We start from the raw sequence: 21,269 nt of genomic DNA, 5'->3' as shown, positions 1-21,269 counted from the left end.
GCCGCTGTCATTTTCACACCAGGAACAGGTAGGGCGCACAGATGGAACAATCTGGAATTGCAGCGAAGCGCAATCTACACGGAGCAGATGGCGTCGGGAAACGCATAGCCCCTGTCGTCCCGCACCCACCGAGACCCCGGGCGCCGCTGCGCCCCAGCCCTCAGCCTCGGAGAGCGCCCGGGGCGCGGCGGGGGCGTGGCCGGGGCCGAGGCGGGGGCGTGGCCGGGGCCGGGGCGGGCGGGGGCGGGACTACAAGTCCCAGGACGCCTTGCGCGCCCGCGGCCGTGCGGAGAGCGGGGCGACGGGAGGGGGCGCAGCGGCGGCGGCGCGCGGCGCAGAGGCGCGAGGCGCGGGGCCCGGGCGCCGGCTGTGGGCGCGCGGGCGGGCGATGCCGGGGCCCGGAGCCGGGGCCCGGGCCGAGGAGGGCGGCGCGGGCGCGGGCGCGGGGCGGGAGCCGGCGCGGCTGTGCGGCTACCTGCAGAAGCTGTCGGGCAAGGGCCCGCTGCGTGGCTACCGCAGCCGCTGGTTCGTGTTCGACGCGCGCCGCTGCTACCTCTACTACTTCAAGAGCCCGCAGGACGCGCTGCCCCTCGGCCACCTGGACATCGCCGACGCCTGCTTCAGCTACCAGGGCCCCGACGAGGCGGGCGAGGCGGGTGCCGAGCCGCCCGCGCACTTCGAGGTGCACAGCGCGGGAGCCGTGACGGTGCTCAAGGTGGGCACGCGCGCCGCGGCCGCTCGCCCTTGCCTTCCCCTCTCAGCCCCGATCCCCCCAGACCCGCGATTTGCGGACCCCTCCCCCACCTCCCGTGCAAGCCCCCGCCCCTCCCAGGCCTTTATCGGGAGGTTTGGCCGTCCCGCGGGCGTGGCGGTGCTGGCTGCCTCCCGGGGGGTGTGGGGGCTGCAGGTAGCTCCCCGAGTGGCCCCGCACTCAGTGCGAGGAGCAGAGCGAGCTGTCCCGGCCCGGCCCCTCCTCCGGGACACAACCCCAGCAAGCGGCCGTAGCCTGTTTGCTTCTTGTGCCGCCTTTGCTCATTTGGGGTTTTCCAGAATCTTCCAGCGGAGAGGCGCAGGGTGGGGGGAACGTCTGGAGACGCGAGGGACCGGCGCGAGGCCTCCCCCGTCTTGGGGAGCCCCGAGGGGGCTGCACCCCATCATCTTCCAGGGCCCAGCCTCCCTGGGGCAGCCGGGGTGCTGGGCGGCCTCGCTCCCCGCCTGGCTCCCTGTGGGTTCCCGTGAGTCTCCACCCTCGCTCCTCTGCCTCCCTTCTCTTCCGTGTTGAGAGCTGGGCTTTCTCAGAGGGGCAGGGCTGGGCTGCGGCAGAGCCGGCCAAGTGGAGAGCAGAGCCGGCCAGCACCCTGGCCCTGTGTACACAGGACTGTTCCCGGAGCCCTGGGCGCCAGCAGCAGCTGGAGCTGCTCCCCGAAGCCTTTCTTGGAGCTCTGTGCACTCGGCTGTTGCCAATTCGGCCAGGGTCTGGTTCCCTTGCTCATAGAGGCCCCTGTGTCCCGGCCCCAAGGGGTGCAGCCGGCCTGTTTGTGCCGCGGCGTGTGGCTCCCCTCGGGCCTTCGTGGAGAGCGCTTGTGTGAACGTGGGGCTGACCCCAGCCGGTCCCAGGGACTCCGGCCAAAGCAGAGGCTTCTCCTGGAACATGTGGAGCGACCCTGAGTCAGATGGATTTCCTGTGGAATTGTTTGTTAAGAAAGAAAACAGAGCGTCCTGTTTCAGATTCTGTCAGATGACTGGAGAGCTCTCTTAACAAAAAAAAAAAAAAAAAAAATGAGCGAAGAGGCAGCTAAGCGGCCACAAGGCCTAACGTTGGGAGTGTGGCTGTAGCCTTAGACTCGAACTCGCCACCCAAGTCTGTGCTCAGCTGCGTGGCCGGGTTACGCGCCTCTCTGTCCCGCTTTCCTCCTTGGGGGGATCTCTGGGTGGTTGTGGCGGTGTGGGATTCGACTGACGCACCCTAGGCCTACCTGGCAGCCTCGTAGGAGGTCAGGCTGTGCCTTTGGTCAAATACACAGTGTGTGTGTAGAATGGAATATTACGCGGTAGCGAACAGAAAGGACCCAGAGCCGTGGTGTCCGTGTGGCTGACTCACAGACATCAGACTGAATCCATGGGTATCAGTGCCCTTTGAGCGCAGATGGAGGTTATATGAGTCGGGCTGCAGGTTGTAAGATTACATGCTGTGGCCGGCACTGCGGCTCACTAGGCTAATCCTCCGCCTGCGGCGCCAGCACACCAAGTTCTAGTCCCGGTTGGGGCGCCGGATTCTGTCCCGGTTGCCCCTCTTCCAGGCCAGCTCTCTGCTGTGGCCCGGGAGAGCAGTGGAGGATGGCCCAAGTGCTTGGGCCCTGCACCCACGTGGGAGACCAGGAGGAAGCACCTGGATCCTGGCTTCGGATCGGCGCAGTGTGCCAGCCGTGATGGCCATTTGGAGGGTGAACCAACGGAAGGAAGACCTTTCTCTCTCTCTTTCTCACTGTCTATAACTCTACCTGTCAAAAAAAAAAAAAGAAAAGAGAGAGAGAGTACATGCTGTGTAGACTGGGGAGAGCTGTAGGTGGGCGAGGGGCCCTGGCAGTCACCTGTGACGGAAGCGCAGCGTTGTGACGGGGGTGGGTGACCCAGAACTTCCATGGTGGCTTTGCCGTGTTTCTTACGCTGGGTGGTGGGTGCACAGTGTTTTTTATACTGTTCTGCTCATCTTATTGTATGTTCAGAATATTTGTTTAAAACGACAAAAAAAGAAAATATATGTTCTTAAATTTTTTAAAAATTTATTTACAAGGCAGAGAGACCTCCCTTCCAGGGTTCACTCCCTAAATACCCATATCAGCCAGGGCTGGGCCAGGCCAAAGCTGGCATCCAGGGACCCGAGCTGGACCTCCCATGTGGGTGGCAGGCATGCGCCTGCTTGAGCCCTTGCTTGCCGTCTCCCTGGACGCACATCAGCAGGAATCGGGAATCTGGGGCAGGGCTGGGACTCAATCCCAGGCCCTCCAGTGTGGGATGGGGGCGACCCGAGCAGGGTCCTAACCGCTGCGCCAAGCCGTGCGTTTATCCCGGGCAACACTGGCCCGCGTGAGAGTCACCGACCCCGTGAGTACTCACGGGGAAACGTTTTACATGTAAAATTTAATTAGTCGTGGAATAAGACGGAACGCCTGGGGCCGGGTGTCGGCTGTGTGGCGACCACGGCGAGGCTCCTGAGCGCGGGCACCGGCCGTGTTTTCAGGAAGACCGGTTCCGTTCTCTCTGCACCATCGGAGTAAAGATTTGATGGTGATAAAGCTGGAGATTGGCCATTTATCTTCCTGTCACCTTTCAGATCTGAGAAGTGATTGCCGTGCGCTTTCCGGCTTCTGTGTAGGGCAGCTCTGCCCCAGGGACGATGGGGAGGCCGTGGCCCCAGCCCCGCTGCAGCTGGCTGCGTGGCATCGCCGATACCGTGCCTGTTAACAGACGGGTTAAAAACAAAAGGAAAAAAAGCAGCAATTCGCGTCTTGTGTTATCATATGTTTCTTATTTTAAAGCGTCTCTCAGACTTCTCGGAGGAGCTGTGGTCTCTTGGCCTTTTCCGAAGCGTTTTATTGCTTGAGTCTTAGTGAAAACTGATCCCGGCGTTTCTTGGTGAACTGCTCTCCGCGAGCCGCTCCAGGGCCCTGTCTTACAGACGAGGGAGTGGACGCCAGCACGGGTGGGGTTTGCCGGGGACGGTGAAGCTAAGCGGAGAGGCTGCGGCCACTGAGGGTGGGAATGGGAACGGTCTCCCTGCCTTTTCTGTTCTGACAGATCTACCTTGTTTTTTATTGTTTGCTTTTTAATTTGAGAGGCAGAGAGAGACAGCCAGACATAACTGCCATCCCCAGGTGTCCCCCGTGGCTGGCGCTGGGCCAGACTGAACTGGAGCTCAGGTCTCCATCACCTGCCACCCCTCGGGGTCTGCAACACAGGAAGCTGGAGCTGGGCGTGGAACCGGGACTTGAACCCAGGCACCCTGACAGGGAGGTGGGCATCCCCGCCGGCACTTGCACCAAACGCCCGGCGCTTCCTGTCTTCGCTGTGGACGTCAGTTGTCTTGGGGTGGTCGAGTGCGGTGGTTTGTCCTTTCCACACAGTAACACACACCAGGAACGTTTTCACTGCTCACCTCTGCCAGGCTCTGGAGTTCCTTTTACTGGGGATTTGGAAATTGCTGCAAAGGTCTGGGAGAAGATGATCGCGCGTGTGTGCGTGCGTGTGTGTGTGTGGTGCAGGAGTCCTGTCACCCAGCTGGAGTTGGAGGCGTGGAATACTTCCCGAGAAAGCTGGCACTTGGGGGAAGAGCTTGTGACTCTGCACCCCCAGGTCTGTGCCATCCCTGGAGCAAGCGGCGTCAGCCTTCTGGCCGCGGATGCAGCCCCTCCCTCTGCTCCCTTTCTCCTAGTCATCCGGTGCTCACGTGGCCGTGTGTGTTGGTGCCGAGTCCCACGTAACTGGACAGCTGTGCACCCCTGTTCTCACGCCCCTTTTGTGTGGGGTGGGAACTGTGTTCAGGGGGATGAGAGCCGTTTGTCGGCTTGGGTGATCCTGCTGGTTAGGAGCACACTAGACGTGATGGGTCCAGGTTAAGCGGCCCTGCTGATCCGCCCGGCCCTCGGGCAGCAGTTCAGCGGTCTGGAAGCAGTGTTTAAATCCAAGTTTTGGAGACTTAACTTGTCATGGGGTCGTTGTAGCTTGCTGATCAGCAAGCTCCAGAAAGGAGCAGGGACACCCCCACCCGCACCTGCCGTGGAACGTGGTGACTTTCCTTTTCCCACCATCCTGCACACAGGCCCTAGCCGGGGCAGTCTCTGTCCTGCTCTGTGCCCCAGAGCGCAGGCTCACCAGGGGAGCTGCTTGTACCCTCAGCTCCCAGAACAGCGCTGTGCAGGGTAGCTGTGCCTGGGCTGAATGTCTGTGCCGCCCCTCCCCCCACGCTGAAGCACTAACTCAGAGTACAGGGATTTGGGAGTCTGGGGGGTTTAATGAGCACCTGCAGGTGGCGTCTCCAGGAGTGGGATTGACGCTTCTATGAAAGAGACCCAGAGAGGTGATCGCTCTCTAGCTGTGAGCATGGAGCGAAAAGGCAGCTGTCTGCAAACCAGGACACGTGCCTGCCCTGGGAACTGGTGTACAGCGCCCCGGTCTTGGACAGCCTGCCCTTCATAGCCATGAGCAGGAGAGGACTGGGTGTCGGCTGCCAGGGCTGCGTGTGGGCGTGCTGAGACAAGGCACCCAGGGAGGTGTTTGTTGAATGAATGAATGAACGAGCGACTAGAAGGTGGTCCCCAGTGAGCATTGACATCGGCTGCTGTGTGAGCTGTCAGCCTTTAGAACCCCAGCGTGTGGATGTGTTATGTGACGTTTGTGTCCCCGTCAAAAGTGGCCGCCATTCAGTAAATGCCACTGAATGTCACGGGGCCAGGAATACAGAAGGGGCACAACCTCGCTCCCCAGGGGAGAGGAATTTAAGTCAGCCCAGCGCTTTCTGGTCTCTCCTGTGTTTCATGCTCACCGTGTGGACCCAGAGCACACTGTTAGAGCAGGTGCGCGCCCTATGCAAAGTCCGCGTGTGAGTGGTTATGCAGGCGGGGTCTCAGTCCCCTGCTACTGCAGTGCCACAACACCTGGAGGCGCCGCGGGCCAAGCCACTGCCTGTGACACCAGCATCCCACGTGGGCGCCGGTTCGTGTCCTTTCTGTTCCACTTCCAATCCAGCTCCCTGCTAATGGTCTGGAACAGCCATGGAAGATGGCCCAAGTGCTTGGGCCCCTGCACCCACGTGGGGGACCAGATGAAGCTCCTGGCTCCAGCCTGGCCCAGTGCTGGCTGTTGTGGCTCTCTGGGGGGAGTGAACCAGTGGATAGAAGAGCTCTCTCTCTGTCTCTAGCTCTGCCTTTCAAATAAATTTTAAAAATCTTAATAAATAAAAAGCAACAAGTGTGGCTGCATTCCAGTTTTTACATATAGACTCTGAAATTTGGATTTCATGTAATTTTCACATCATAGATATTTTATTCTTTTGGTTTGTTCAACCATTTAAAATTGTTAAACCATTTTTCATGCGTAGGCGGTACAAAGAAAAGCAGGGGGCAGGATGTGGCCCTTGGCAGTGGGTCACTGGGTTCCCGGGTTTTAGGAAGGCTGCAGGAACGTCTCATTCATTGGTTCGTTCATTCATCTGCTCGCTCAGTGTGGGCACTCAGGTGCTGGGGAGGCAGACAGAGTGAGACAGCGGGCCCGTCCTCGTGGAGCTCAGCAGTGGGAGACAGACACCAGTTAAAAGCACAGCGGAGCCCGGACAGGGTGGAAGTGTGAAAAGAAACGGGTCCAATGGGTGCATAACAGGAGGTCTTGATGTCGTTTAGGGCTGGGGGAGGGCTAGGGAGGACCCCACTGAGGAAGTGACACTTGAGCCGCGATGTTGTAAAGGCTGAGTCGTACGAACCGTGGGAGTGGAGGGGAAGTGGGGGCTGCAGGGAGAGGAAATGGCTGGGGCAGAGGCCCCTGGCTGGGAGGCTGGGTGTGGACGCAGTGGCAGCTGGCACCGAGGGGTGCAGGGGACGATGCCTGTGGAAGGGCAGACCTGGCCGGCCTCTGCAGGACTTGGGCCTGGGCAGGATCCTGGTCTTTTCCTAAGAGCTGTAGGAATCAGCGAAGAGTTTTAGACCGCGAAGAGACCGATAGGTTTTTGTCTGTTTCCTCCCAGTCTGTTTGGGTTGTGGTAACGGAGGACCCGAGGCTGGGCAGCTGATAAACATGGACAGCCAGCGCCCGCAGCCTGGAGGCTGCGCAGTGCAAGATGAGGTTCCCGTGTCCGCTTTGCAGAGGGTGTCCCAGCTGCGCCCCTGTGGTGGGAGGGGCGGACCAGCTCCCGCAGTCTCCGTGATGAGCGCACCCCGCTCGCTCCCTCCTCTCTGCTTCTCCACCTCTTCGTGTGTCACCCTGGGAGCTGGAATGCAGCGGGTGGCTTTCACGTTCAGAGCACGGTGGGCGCTGACGGTTCAGCACGGGTCGTCTTCGCGCTAAGCCGTGATCCAGGATGGTCTCGTCTGGGCATTGAGGGTGGAAGTTTTGTTTTGTTTTTTTTTTTTTTTAATTAATTAATTTTTTTTTTTTTTTTTTTGACAGGCAGAGTGGATAGTGAGAGAGAGAGACAGAGAGAAAGGTCTTCCTTTTTGCCATTGGTTCACCCTCCAATGGCCGCTGCGGCCGGCGCGCTGCGACTGGCGCACCGCGCTGATCTGATGGCAGGAGCCAGGTACTTCTCCTGGTCTCCCATGGGGTGCAGGGCCCAAGCACTTGGGCCATCCTCCACTGCACTCCCTGGCCACAGCAGAGAGCTGGCCTGGAAGAGGGGCAACCGGGACAGAATCCGGTGCCCCGACCGGGACTAGAACCCGGTGTGCCGGCGCCACAAGGCGGAGGATTAGCCTATTGAGCCGCGGCGCTGGCTAAGGGTGGAAGTTTTGATGTTACGCGCTCCTCTCGTGTGTGTGCCTCTTGCCTGTTTCCTTCCCCTTTGGAGAGGGTTGTTTCTTGAGAAATGGAGGGAGGGGCCGAGGGGCAGCAGCTCCCATCTCTCAGAGGTTTCCTCGAGGGGACAGGCACCCCTCAGCCACTGGCCTGCCATCTTCCCACCTCCGGGTGGGCAGACAGCGAGCAGTCGGTACCCTGTGACGAGAGGGGACCTGGCCGTGTGGACATGATCCTCCGGGTGGGCAGACAGCGAGCAGTCGGTACCCTGTGACGAGAGGGGACCTGGCCGTGTGGACATGATCTCAGGTTGTTGGGGGCAGGCTGGCGTGGGGGTTCCAGGTGGGACAGAGGGGTGTGATGGGAGTCCAGTGGTGCTGCAGTTTCATCGCTCTCATGGAGCGCATGCAGAATGGAAATGATGGCTGTGAAGTGGGGAGACTCCCAAGCAGCGGCTGGCACATACCCTCCAGGAGCACTCTCGGGGTGGACGCCCCAGGCACCTGTGTGTGCCGACTGCCAGGCCTTCTCTGGGACGGGAGGTGAGAGGGTGCCTGGGGAGCCTGCAGTGTTCACTGTCGACCAAAAGCATCTTGGGAAACCTGGAGTCGGTGACTACAGGGTCTGGATGTTCCCTGAGGGGCACCTCGTCCTGACGCCATGTCCCAGGGTGTCGCTCCCGAGGGCAGAGGGTCCTCTGTGTTTCTCCATGGCTTTTATGGCCTGCAGGGATGCCAGCTGCCTGGCGGATGTTTGGATATGTTTGTTGTGAAATAAATGCTTTGAGCCCTGCCCACAGCAGAAAGGGCGGGGGGAGAAGGTGGGTGCTGTCACTCATTGCACGGCCAAGGCAGCCTTATGGCGTCCGTGCATTGAGGGAGCGTTTCTCAGCACCTGCCGTGTTCTAGGCAGCCTGCTTCTTGCCGCAGATACAACAGCAACATTTTCCATTGACTTAAGAAACAGTTATACAATGTTGAGACTTTGCCATGAGACAATCAAGGGATTTCAGGAGTTGTGTTTTTTTTTTTTTAAGATTTATTTATTTATTTATTTTTTGACAGGCAGAGTGGACAGTGAGAGAGAGAGAGAGAAAGGTCTTCCTTTGCCGTTGGTTCACCCTCCAATGCCACCGCGGCCAGTGTGCTGCAGCCAGCGCACCGCGCTGATCCGAAGGCAGGAGCCAGGTGCTTCTCCTGGTCTCCCATGGGGTGCAGGGCCCAAGCACTTGGGCCCTCCTCCACTGCACTCCCTGGCCACAGCAGAGAGCTGGCCTGGAAGAGGGGCAACCGGGACAGAATCCAGCGCCCTGGCCGGGACTAGAACCCAGTGTGCCGGCGCCGCAAGGCAGAGGATTAGCCTATTGAGCCGCAGCACCGGCCTTTTTTTTTTTTTTTTTTTTTTTTTTAAGATTTATTTACTCATTTGAAAGTCAGAGTTACACACAGAGAGGTCCTCCATCTGTTGGTTCACTCTCCAGTAGGACGCAACAGCCGGAGCTGGGCTGATCCAAAGCCAGGAACCAGGAGTTTCTTTTGGGTCTCCCATGTGGGTGCAGGGGCCCAAACACTTGGGCCATCTTCCACTGCTTTCCCAGGCCATAGGAGAGAGTTGGATCAGAAGTGGAGCAGCCGGAACTAGAACCGGTGCCCATATGGGATGCTGGCACTGCAGGCAGCGGCTATACCTGCTACATCACAGCGCCAGCCCCTCAAGAGCTCTTTAATAAAAAAACAACCAAAACTCACTTTGGAGAGGGACAGTGTTTGTCTGGCACTCAGCTCTGGGAGGTGAGTGCCAGAGGTCTGAGAATGTTTGTGCTTCTGAGTGGGGCCTGGTGTGTTGCCAAGGCGGGTGAAGGGGTGGGGCATCCTGAAGGTAAAACGCTGATTGGGACGTGGCTCAGGGCCAGAAGCCCATGGTCTCTGCCGCAGTATCTCGGAGCACCGCAGGGTCAGAGAGACTGATGGCGTGGCCGAGTATCAGGAAAACCTGCAGGAGCGTGGCTGCTCAGAGCCGTCGCTCCTCCTAGTGTGCCGGTGTGTCCCCAGTGTTTGCATGGCCTTGCACGCTCCCCCATTGGCTCAGCATTCATGGGGCAGTGGAGGTTGACTGTGAGGTCACTGGGAGGTGGGCATTTGAGGGCTGAGATCCTGTGTGGCCCCAGTCCTGTCCCGGGGCCGGTGCTGCTGGGGCAGAGGGGGCTTCCTAGAGTGGAGGCCCCGGTGAGTCCGCCTGTGTTGGCTGGCAGGCCTGGCAGCAGACTGGAGGGGCAGGCCGGTGCTATCAGAGATGTTGATCTTGGATTATGGGAATTACTTCTAGGCAGAGAGCCCAGTCTTCATTTCCCCTTCCCGGCTCTCTGATGGGCAGGGGAGCCTGTGCCTGCAGGCCGGGTGGCCGGCTTTGTGTATGTGATACGGCCAGCCAGCTGTTCACCTCCTCAGCTTGGTTAAGCATAGCCCCACTGGGCTTCTCGCGGGAGTCGACTGCTGCCTGTGGCCCCAGGGAGCCTGCGTGAGCCTCTCTTGTGCTGTCGTCCGGCGCCAGAGCTGGAGGGGCCCTAGGGGTCAGCCTGCTCTGCCACCGAGAGTTCACCAGAGACACTGAGTCCCACAGCCGGTTGGTGGCGGCTCTGGCTCAGTGCCTGCAGACACGTGAGCAGTATCTTAGCACCGTAAACCCCACGGTTTGATGAGCCCCGTTTCCTGTGTCCGTCTGGGTCTCTGAGCAGAAGGGAGGCCTGCGCTTTTCCCTGGTCGTGGCTCACAGATACTCAGATCCTGGGCGTCACTGTTCTGTGTTGGGTGCCGGTGTGGGAAGTCCGCCGCGGGAAGGCTGGAACTGAGCGAGGTGACTCGTGGGGAGAGCCTGGCGTCCCTCTGCCAAGGCCGCCTCTTCCCAGGTGCAGGCGCTGGCAGAGGGACACAGGCCCGCGGCTGACGCCCGTGTTTGCTCTCCGCTCTGGGAGCCCTGCCCTCGGGCCCCAGAAGGGAGCGCGCTGTGAGCCGTAGCCTTATGGCAGCTCCTGCAGCTGTCTCGGTGCCCTGTCCCCGCTGGCTGGCCTGCCAGGCCAACCTGCTTCCGTCTTTGCCCTTTGACGGGAGGCAGCGCCCTCGAAACCGTGGCGCTCGAATGCAGTGTGGGAGACGCCTCCCGGGTGTGGTCACAGGTGGAGCGTGGGGCACCACCGCGGGGTGATGGGATAGGGCTCAGGATGCACGTGCCTACCCGCACAGCTGCCGTGGCCTCTCCTAGAGCCGTGGTGCTGTCCTCCGGGCCCGGATGGCTGTTCTTGCACTGAAGGGGAGGCCCCTGCCCCCATCGCACAGAGGCTGGCTAGGTGGACTGGAACCACCGAGCCGTCTGTGGGCCGTGAAGCGCGAGCCTCCTCCTCTGTGGTTTGCAGCAGCCGTGTCTTCTTTGCATTCGGAGTTTCTATGCTCGGGGGCAGCGGTGTGGGGCAGATTCTCTGTGAGCCGTGAAGTGTCCCCCCCGCCCCCCGCCATGCTGATTTTAGAGGCTGGCAGAGACCACATGCTGGGGGTGCGCGTGGGCACTGGGGGGAAGCACTGGAGGGCAGCAGCATTGCCTGGCATCTTCAGGGTTCCTGAGAGGGTGAGTTTTTATTTTATTAATTGAAAGGCAGAAAGAGAGAGAGGGGGAAACAGAGACCTCCCATCTCTGGTTCGTTCACCAGATGCCTGCCGGAGTTAGGGCTGCGCCAGGCGGAAGCCAGGAGCTCAGTTCGGGCATCTCTTGTGGGTGGTGGGAATCCAAGTACCTGAGCCTCCCCTGCCGCCTCCCAGCGTGCACCTTAGCAGGGAGTTGCAGCCTGCGGGCAGAGCCGGGACTTGAACCCAGGCGCTCCAGTGTAGGATGTGGCTGTCTTAAATGCTAGACTAAAGTGCCTGTTTGCAAAGATTTTTTTTTAGTATCAGGAAAGAGAAGAGAGTTGGGAGGAGCCAAGTCGGGACCATGAGGTGGGTGCCTGCTGACTTCCCACCGGACGCTGCGGGAGGAGCAGGGCTCCAGGGAGGCGTTCCCTGGGCGGTCTTCAGCCACAGCTCTGAGTGACTCTCAGAACACTCCCGTGTCGGAAGCTGTAGCTCCCTGGCCCCGGGGAAATCGTGAGCCTCCCTAGGCACTGGTGCAGGGACCCTTGTGGGGCCCCTCCCTCCTCTAGGTAGCAGAACATTGCCTTGATTGTGCTCTGTCTTACGATGGTTCTGGGAAAGCCAGGTTTCGCCTCCCGTCAATAATTCTCTTCTAGAAGAGATGCTTCAGAGTTTTAAAAAATTTATATTTATTTTATTTTTTAAAGATTTGTTTATTTGTTTGAAAGTCAGAGTTACATATAGAGGGGAGGGGGAGGGGGAGGGGGAGGAGGGGGAGGGGCCTCCCATCCTCTGGTTCACTCCTCAATGGCTGCAGTGGCCAGAGCTGCATCGATCCGGAGCCAGGAGCTTCCTCCAGGTCTCCCACGCAGGTGCAGGGGCCCAAGGACTTGGGCCATCTTCTACTGCTTTCCCAGGCCATAGCAGAGAGCTGGATGGGAAGTGGAGCAGCCGGGACTCGAACCAACGCCCACATGGAATGCCAGCACTGTAGGTGGTGGCTTTACCTGCACCAGCCCCCCAAATTTTTTCATTTTAAGATTTATTTATTTGAAAGACAGAGTTACAGAGAGAGAGGGAGAGACAGAGTCATCTTCCATCTGCTGGTTCACTCACCAAATGGCTGCAAAGGTTGGAGCTGAGCCAGTCTGAAGCCAGGAGCCAGGAGCTTCTTCCGGGTCTCCCACATAGATGCAGGGCCCAAGGACTTGGGCCAACTTCCACTGCTTTCCCAGGCCATAGCAGAGAGCTGGAATGGAAGTGGGGCAGCCGGGTCTCGAACCAGCGCCCATGTTGAATGTCGGCATTGCAAGCAGCAGCTTTAGCTGCTGTGCCACAGCGCCGGCCCCAGTGCTCCCTCTCCTGATCCCACTTTTTGGAAGTTGCATTGAGAGCACTGCTGTCGTCTGAAGCTGGTCTGGGTGCAACAGTTCTGGCGCCCGCTGAGTGCAGAGTTTGCTCCGCCAGAACTGTGTCCGCTGAGCCAGCTGGGACATCCCTGGTGCTGGATGTCCTGGCTGCTGTCAGTCATCAGTTCTCTTCCGTTAGGGCCCAGACAAAACTAACTTTTCTCCACGCATCCGATCATCACCTCCTAAGAGGAGTTGTCCGTTTGTGACCTGCTGATTTCTCCGGGACGTTGTGCCCGTAGACATCTCACAGAGTGGCAGTGGCTGCACCACGCTTCCACCCAGCCTTCACCGTCGATCTGCTGCTTCTTCCTGTGTCTGTCTTAGCAGAATTCACGTTGTTCTCCCTGGGGCTCTCATCCCTCTTGGTGCATCCAGCTGGATCCTGTTCATTCTTGTCGCAGTAAGTTAGTAGGAGCTGACTTTGCTGCAGGAATTCTTTTTTGAAAACCATGCGTGGGTTTTTCATACTCTGCATTTTTCTTGCACTTTTCAAGACCCCGGCAGTGGGGGCCCACCTGACACTCCCCCGAGACGCCAGCTCATCCTTATGAGAATCCTGGGAATCCGCACGCCTCCCCCGGCTCGGGGGGCAGGCTCCTGGGACCAGCCTGCCCCCAGATCTCTGCTAGGTGGACCTGGGAGGTGCAGACCTCCCAGCCCAGTTCCCAACACTTCACGTTAAACATCAGGCGAGAGTGACACGGTGGTGTGTGACTCCAGGGCCACCACACAGGTGGAGTGGCACCACAGGCGTTTTACTTCTGGATCGAGCAGCGTGGTGCTGCTAGGGAGCCACAGGGACAGAGGCCTGGGGACACTTGCAGGCCGCGTATTCCCTCTCTCTGAGCTGAGGGCGTGTGGACTACAGGCCCGGAGCCGGCCTTGTCCTTGCCTCCCCTGGTGGGTGGCCCTCTCCTTGGCCCTCTGTCTGGCCGCCTCCCCTCACTTCCTTTGTACCGTGTGGGGCTCTCCCCTCCTAGTCCTTTCTCCTTAGTTGCTAACTTCTATAAAACAGTTAACCACTGGCAAAGAAGCTCCCTGAAGGCCTAAAGAAACAGCCTTTCTCTCGGGGTGTTTGGTTTTAAAAGGGGTGCTTGAGCACTGGTGGTGGCAGGGGCCCTCAGTGCCACCTCCGAGAGGCGGGGAGCGTGGCCTTCCCAGGAAGGGCCCCCAGCTCCACTCGGACTCCAGGATCGTGGGCTTGGGCGTGGGCTCAGCCACTGAAAGGCGATAGTGGGGTGGGCATCTAGCCTAATGGTTAGTTCCTGGGCCCAATCCTTGCTCTGGCTCCTGCCAGTGCAGACTCTGGGAGGCAGCCGGGAGAGCTCATGTAATTGAGTCCCCCTCCTGGGAGACCTGGATTGACTCCTGGTTCCTGGGTCCTGGCGCCGTCTGCTGTGGGCATCTGGGGAGTGAACCAGCAGATGGGAGCGCACGCTCGCTCTGCCTCTCCAACACATGGACGCGTTACAAAGATGGGGGTTCAGGTGACTGCTTTAGGGGTGTGGCATGACGCCGACAGTCTTCCAGATCGCATTCGGTCTCCCAGGGGACCGGGAGGGCTTTGCCTTCCCACACTCTCGGTGGGTTGAAAGTGGAGACTTTGAAACCTTCCCAGGGAAAAAAGACATATTTTCACGATGCTGAGCCAGATCCCTGGGGATCATTTCCAGGCTTGTGATTTTGAAACAGTCAAAGGAAAATTTGGAACCTAAAGTTATTTGCCAGAGTTGGGGTTGCCGTCCATTTTCCATCTGAAGTTTATTTTGCATTGTCAGGATGGTCGTGGTAGTCTTGGGATTTTTATTGCTTTATGAGAGAATTGCTTTAGACATTTCTTGGAAATCCAGAAATACTTCCTCAAGTTTCCGAAGCACGAATTCCTTCATTATGAGTAGCTGTTGGCATCTTTTTCAGAAACACACTGGGGTAACGCCATCCATGCGGTTGGACTCGTGTTCTGTGAGGCTCCAGACTGAGCCCCTCTGTGTACCCTTATTGTGGCTCTTTTGTGACTTCAGTTATGGCTTTGCAGGACCTACTCTTAATAGTCACCCTCTCACAGTCCAGTGACACCGTGGGGGCCCCCAGACTCGACGTCCAGACCCCTTCTGCACTGGGTTTCCAAGTGAGCTTTGGCTGTTCGGGTCATCAGCGTGGCAGTATTGTAGGGAGACCTTGTAGGAACTTCCGGTTCCTGCTGAAATGCTGAAAAGAGGTTTTTGTCCTCAACTCGTCTTCCCCTTGACAGAAAGTCACACAGACCAAGGCTGAACTGTGACCGCCAGCTGGCGGCTGTGAGCTCTCTGGTCATTGTGGTGGTGATACTCACGGGGTCCTTACAGTGTGCCAAGCTCTCTTTTTAAAAAAATGTACTTATTTATTTGAGAGACAGAGGGGCCGGCGCCGTGGCTTAACAGGCTAATCCTCCGCCTTGCTGCGCCGCCACACCGGGTTCTAGTCCCGGTTGGGGCGCCGGATTCTGTCCCGATTGCCCCTCTTCCAGGCCAGCTCTCTGCTGTGGCCCGGGAGTGCAGTGGAGGATGGCCCAAGTGCTTGGGCCCTGCACCCGCATGGGAGACCAGGAGAAGCACCTGGCTCCTGGCTTTGGATCAGCGCGGTGCACCAGCCATAGTGGCCATTGGAGGGTGAACCAACGGCAAAAAGGAAAGCCTTTCTCTCTGTCTCTCTCTCACTATCCACTCTGCCTGTCAAAAAAAAAAAAAAAAAAAAAAAAGAATAGCGAGACAGAGGGACAGACAGAACTCCCCACCCAGGGTTCGCTCCCCAAATGCCTGCAACAGCTGGGACTAGGGCAGGCCAAAGCTGGGAACACAATCCGGCTCTCCCGTGTGGTGGCCGGGACCTGAGCCGTCAGTGTTGCCTCGAAGGGTCTACACTGGTGGAAGCCAGGCCCTCTGCGGCAGGAGGGTCTACACTGGTGGAAGCCAGGCCCTCTGCGGCAGGAGGGTCTACACTGGTGGAAGCCAGGCCCTCTGCGGCAGGAGGGTCTACACTGGTGGAAGCCAGGCCCTCTGCGGCAGGAGGGTCTACACTGGTGGAAGCCAGGCCCTCTGCGGCAGGAGGGTCTACACTGGTGGAAGCCAGGCCCTCTGCGGCAGGAGGGTCTACACTGGTGGAACCCAGGCCCTCTGCGGCAGGAGGGTCTACACTGGTGGAACCCAGGCCCTCTGCGGCAGGAGGGTCTACACTGGTGGAACCCAGGCCCTCTGTGGCAGGAGGTGGGGGCTTAACCGAGGCCTTCACTGCCGGGTCAAAGCCTCCCGCCCCCAGCACTCTCTGAGCCTCGCGGATGCCGACACGTTGAGTCCTCACGATGGCACCAGCAAGCGACCCCCATTGGATTTCTCCTTTGTCAGAGAGGAGTCGAGGCCTGGACAAGTAGCCGTCGAGTGGCAGAGCAGGGATTTGAACCCATGGATCGAGGGTCTGAGGGCCAGCAGGGGAAATTGTTGCGGGGGTGAAATGCAAGTGTGTACAAAATCTAAGTGCCGTGCATGTTTAATTGGTGACTGTTCCTACTGTGCAAATTGAGATTATGGAAGAGGCTGCAGTTTCATTCCAGTTTTATGGAGTAGGTGGATATGTATGTTGATGGGTCAAGAAATGTTTGGAAGGAAGTACATCAGAGTGTTGCTAAAGGATAATTCTGGTGATGTGGTTATGTGCATTTTCTCTGTTTTCCAAATTCTCTATAGCTTATGTGGGGGCGTTATTTCAAATAAAAGTCTAAGGTACATTAAAATTTTGTTAATAAATGGAAAATGGAGTAGGCGTTTTTTTACCTGGTGGTTACATACTTGCATCCCGTAGCAGAGTGCCTGGGTTGGATTCCCGGCTCCAGCTCCTGACCCCAGCCTCCTGCTAACGCAGAACCTGGGAGGCAGCCGCCGTGGATCATGTGACCCGGTTTCCGCCTCCTATGTGGGAGACCCAGATTGAGCTCCTGGCTCCTGCACTGGTTGTTGCAGGCACCTGGGGAATGAACCAGTGGGTGGGTGTTGCCTCTGTGTGTCTCTCTGCTCCAATAGGGAACATGATAGTAATAGTGATAGTAATGGCAATGGCAATGGCAATGGCAATGGTAGTAACAACGGGTGGGTGTTGTAGTACAGCAGGTTGCGCCTGCACTTGCATTGCCTGTGTCTCATGTCGGAGTGCTTTTTTGAGTGCTGCCGACTATGCTTCGGATCCAGTTTTCTCCCGCTGTGCACCCTGGGAGGCAGTGACGGCTCCAGTACTTGGGCCCCTGCCACCCGAGTTAGAGACCTGGATGGAGCTCCTGGCTTTTAGCTTTGGCCCAGCCCAGCCCTGGCTGTTGTGGGATTTGGGGAATGAGCTAGTGGTTGAAATTCTCTCTCTGTCTCTTGCTCTGAAAATAAATAAAAAGTGAACGTGAAAATACTGGAGAAGCATGGGGGCTCAGCAGAGCAGTGGGCTGGCCCCAGGCCGGGTGGAGGGGACGGCCTGTGCCGCGCGCTGTGTGAAGCCCTGCCTGCTGCTCCTGGCCTTGCGAGCTGTTTGGGTTTGTCGTTGTTGCTCGCTTTTCTTTGTGGTGTTTTAGACACACGGGTGCTTTCTCTGCCTGCTCGCTTTGTGGGTTGAGGAAACGGATCTGCAGGGCTCCATCTATAATTAGATCTCCGGGAGGAGAGAGATGTCAGGCAGAGGGGCTTCCTGCCTCGGTTCGGAAGTGAGTGCCGCCTGCAGCCTGGCCCGGGGAGCACACGCTGCGCCTCCTGCTTTCAGGGCAGGGCTGGCTCGTGTCGGGGTGCTTTGTCTCCTTGTCCCTGGTGCTCGCCATCTGGGTGGGAGCCCCCGGCGCTAGCTGCCCCGGAGGCCTCTACCAGCGCCTGCCCTGTGGGTTTCTGCTGTGCCGCTGGCTCACTTGTCAGCCTGGCCATCCCTTCCCTGTCTTTATTTTTTTAAAAATATTTATTTATTTATTTATTTGAAAGAGTTATACAGAGAGAGAGAAAGAGAGGCAGAGAAACAGAGAGGTGTTCCACCCGGTGGTTCACTCCTCAATTGGTTGCAATAGCCAGAGCTGCGCCAATCGGAAGCCAGGAACCAGGAGCTTCTCCCAGGTCTCCCATGAGGGTGCAGGGACCCAAGGACTTGGACCATCTTCTGCTGCTTTCCCAGGCCACAGCAGAGAGCTGGATCAGAAGTAGAGCATCTGGGACTTGAACCGGCGCCCATATGGGATGCAGGCACTGCAGGCAGAGTCTACCCAGCACACCACAGCCCCGGCCCCTCCTTCCCTGTCTTTAAAGTTGGGTAGAAATCGAAGCAGCTGTGGTTATGGGAGGTAAAAAGAGGCAGGAATGCGTTTCATTATACAGGCATTTTCTTCCAGTAACTTAATGGTTTTTATTTATTCCATTAGTCTATTAAGTCATGAGTCAAATTTGAACGTGGCTGGCAATGCGGTGTCGTGGACTAAGCCTCAGCCTGCAGTGTTGGCATCCCATATGGCTCCGCTTCAAGTCCCGGCTCAAACCCACTGTGCCACAACATGGGGCCCCACACATCTGTACCTTTAAATGTTCAAATCGCCACATTAAATGGGTAAAGTTAATAGCCATATTAATTAATTGTAATAATATATCATAAGGTATTCTAAAATATTTCCTTACGAGGCCGTGGCCATGTTTCGTGGGCTCAGCCACACGTGTCTAGTGGCTGTTGTGCTGAGTGGCTGGGGCAGATCCAGAGTAGTTTTATTGGGACTGGGGCTGTGAAGAGATGTGTTTGTCATTTAACATGTACTTAGGACTGGGCAGGGCCAGGAAGAAATTAGGCTTCTGTTAAAAACATACCAAGTAGGGGGCTGGCTTTGTGGTACTAGCCAGCTCCCATGTGGGCACCGATTCAAGTCTTGGCTGCTCCACTTCCAATCCAGCTCCCAGCTAACGCACCTGGGAAACCAGAAGATGACTCAAGTGCCACCCATGTGGGAGACCTGAAGGAAGCTCCTGGCTCCTGGCTTTGTCCAGACCCAGCCATCTGGGGAGTGAACCAGTGGATGGAAGATCTCTGTCTCCCTAAAACGCTGACTTTCAAATAAATAAAAAGTCCTTAACAATATAAAAAATAGGGGGCTGGTGCTGTGGTATACCGGGTAAAGCACCTGCAGCGCCAGCATCCCGTATGGGCACTGGTTTGAGTCCTGGCTGCTCCTTTTCCAACCCAGCTTTCTGCTATGGCCTGGGAAAGCAGTAGAGAGAGGATGCCCTGAGCCCTTGGTCCCCTGCACCTGTATGAGAGAAGCTTCTGGCTCCTGGCTTTGGATCAGCTCAGCTCCCGCCGTTGGTGACCATTTGGGGAATGAACCATCGGATGGAAGTGCTCGCTCTCTCTCTCTCTCTCTCTCTCTCCCTCTGCTTCTCTGTAACTCTGTCTTTCAAGTAAATGAATCTTTACAATAAAATAAAAATAACACACGAGTAGAAGATGCAGGGGCCTCCTGGGTTTCTGCTGCCTGCTGCGCTCCGCTTTAATCGTTGCGTTTCTGTCTCTCGGTTCCCCCGCCTGAGGGGCAGACCTTTGGGCGCTGTTCTGCCTCCCCAGCGTGAGGTCCCCCCGGCTCCCTTTCCCCAGCTGCATGGGGTCGAGGTCAGGTTCTTTGAATGGCAGCCGAGCCCCAGTTAATCCGTTTCTCGAGGTGGGTTTGTCTGCCTTGTAGACCAGATGTCTACACCCTGATGCTTGTCATGTGACCTAAAAGCTTTCCTGCCCCAGGAATTTCGTGAGCGATGATTAGAGGTTACTTATTGTTCCCTTTTGGATTTAATCCTCAGAGATTGAAAGGGAGAATTTTTCTTTTTTTTTTTTTTTTCTTTTTTTAAGAAGCAGCCGAATTTGTTGGTGCCAGCACTCTGGGACGCAGCCAGAGAGGTTAGTGAGGGCTCTGCCCGTGGGGCAGCCGCTGTGTGAGGCAGGAGGTGAGCGGGTGGAGTCCCGGCTGGGCAGAAGGTGCCCGGGGGCTCTGCTCACCGCTGTGCTGGTCTCCCTGGGCTGGGACCAGGACATCCACACATGTGCACACACGTGCACACACGTGTATGTGTGCACTCACGCTTCCCCTCCAAGTTGAGTGTGGCAGGCGGGGGTGGCAGTGCCATGGACTGCTGGGTGACCTGGGCGGTCACTTCCCTCCCTGGGCCTCTGTCTGCCTTCTGTGGGAGGAGTGGGGGGACGCAGCGGGCTCTGGGCCCTGGTTTTAGCTGTGGTTGTGTCTCGCAGTCCCCGACTTGCCCTGTGGCTCCCTTCCGCCCTCCTGCTGCAATGTGCTCCTTCTCTTTGCCTTCCTGGGACAGCTCCGCCCTCCACCCCACAGCCAGCCCACTGCCCATACTAAGGGCTGCCGTTCGTGGGTCTCTCCAGTGGGCTCACGGCTTCTGGGTCTGAGCCCATGTCCCCACTCCTAAACCACCCCTCATCGTCTCCCGTGACATCGTCCATCGGCAGTGACATGGCCTGGTCCCTGCCGTACCCCAGTCCCTGCCACGGGCCCCCTGTCTTGCTTTCCACGTGCTCTCTCTCTCTCTTTTTTTTTTTAAGATTTATTTATTTTATTTGAAAGGCAGAGTTACAGGGAGGCAGAGAGAGAGGGAAAGAGAGAGAGAGGGAGAAAGAGAAGGAGGCAGGGAGGGAGAGAGGGGAGGTGTCTTCTATCCACTGATTCATTCCCCAAATGGTCATAACAGCCGGAGCTGAGCCCATCTGAAGGAGCCATTCTGGGTCTCCCATGTGGGTACAGGGGCCCAAGGACTTGGGCCATCCTCTACTGCTTTCCCAGGCCAGAGCAGAGAACTGGATCGGAAGTGGAGCAGCCAGGACTTGAACTGGCGCCCATATGGGATGCCGGCACTGCAGGCGGCAGCTCTACCCGTTACATCACAGCACCAGCCCCCAACATGCTCTTCGGCCGCCTGGAGCCCGCCTCTTCTTTCCCATTTTTCTTTCTGGCCACTGCCTGCGTCCCCTTCAACACGAAGCTCCTGCATCCCCTCCTGATCAGCTGTTTGTGCGTTTGCTCTTTCATTTCCGTATTCACTGCAGACCTGCGACGTGCCCAGCGCTGAGCTGCGTGCTGGAGGGACACAGGCATCTTGGCGTCTCTGTGTTGGAGACAGACAGACAGACATTAGGCCAATCCTTTGAGGCTTTGCACCTGCTGCTGGCAGCTGGCCTAAGCTTTGGTGCCTTGGCCCTTTTCCCTCACGCCAGCCCTGCCACCTCTTTGCCCTGTGTCACAGCACTGAATGCGCCTGGAACCTGCGGCCGGCTTGTCCTCGCACGCCAGGCAGGGCCCAGGTGCTCAGTTAACCTTGGCTGAAGGAGTGAAGGAAGTACTGGCTTGGCTGAGAGCGGAAGAACTTCATGGGAATACTCAGAGATCCCAGAGTGGGTGGCTGTGCAGGTGTCGCTGAAAAGGCCCCAGGGTGGAGCCCCAGCACCTGGAGATCATGTCCTGGCTGGTGGCCGGGGGGCTCTAGGCTGTCACTTGCTGTCAGGCCCCCGGAGCAGTTTTCTGCGCTGTCTGCTGGCCCACCGGCCCCAGTGTTGTGAGGTTCTCACAGTGGTGCCATGGCCACCTTCCTCCCCTGGAGACCCCGTAGCTTGGGGGAGGAGGGGTCAGCAGCCTGGAGACCTGTGACCCACACCTGCTGCCTGGCGTGTTCACAGCTAGGTTCACTGCCTGGGGTTT

General features: G+C 57.9%; 1 protein-coding gene across 1 annotated transcript in view; it reads left to right on the top strand.

The window, feature by feature from the left end:
• The first annotated feature begins 448 nt into the window (after window positions 1-448).
• Window positions 449-21,269, top strand: part of TBC1D2B (TBC1 domain family member 2B) — a 64,457-nt gene continuing 43,636 nt past the window's right edge. Inside the window, exon 1 of the mRNA XM_062206365.1 lies at window positions 449-715. The gene's annotated coding sequence lies outside the window, so the exon portion shown is untranslated. The remainder of the gene's footprint in view (window positions 716-21,269) is intronic.

The sequence above is a fragment of the Lepus europaeus genome, chromosome 11 (genome assembly GCF_033115175.1).
Source record: "Lepus europaeus isolate LE1 chromosome 11, mLepTim1.pri, whole genome shotgun sequence".
Lineage (NCBI taxonomy): Eukaryota > Metazoa > Chordata > Mammalia > Lagomorpha > Leporidae > Lepus > Lepus europaeus.
Note: the sequence above shows the minus strand (reverse complement) of the source record. Positions and strands in the feature narration are given on the sequence as shown.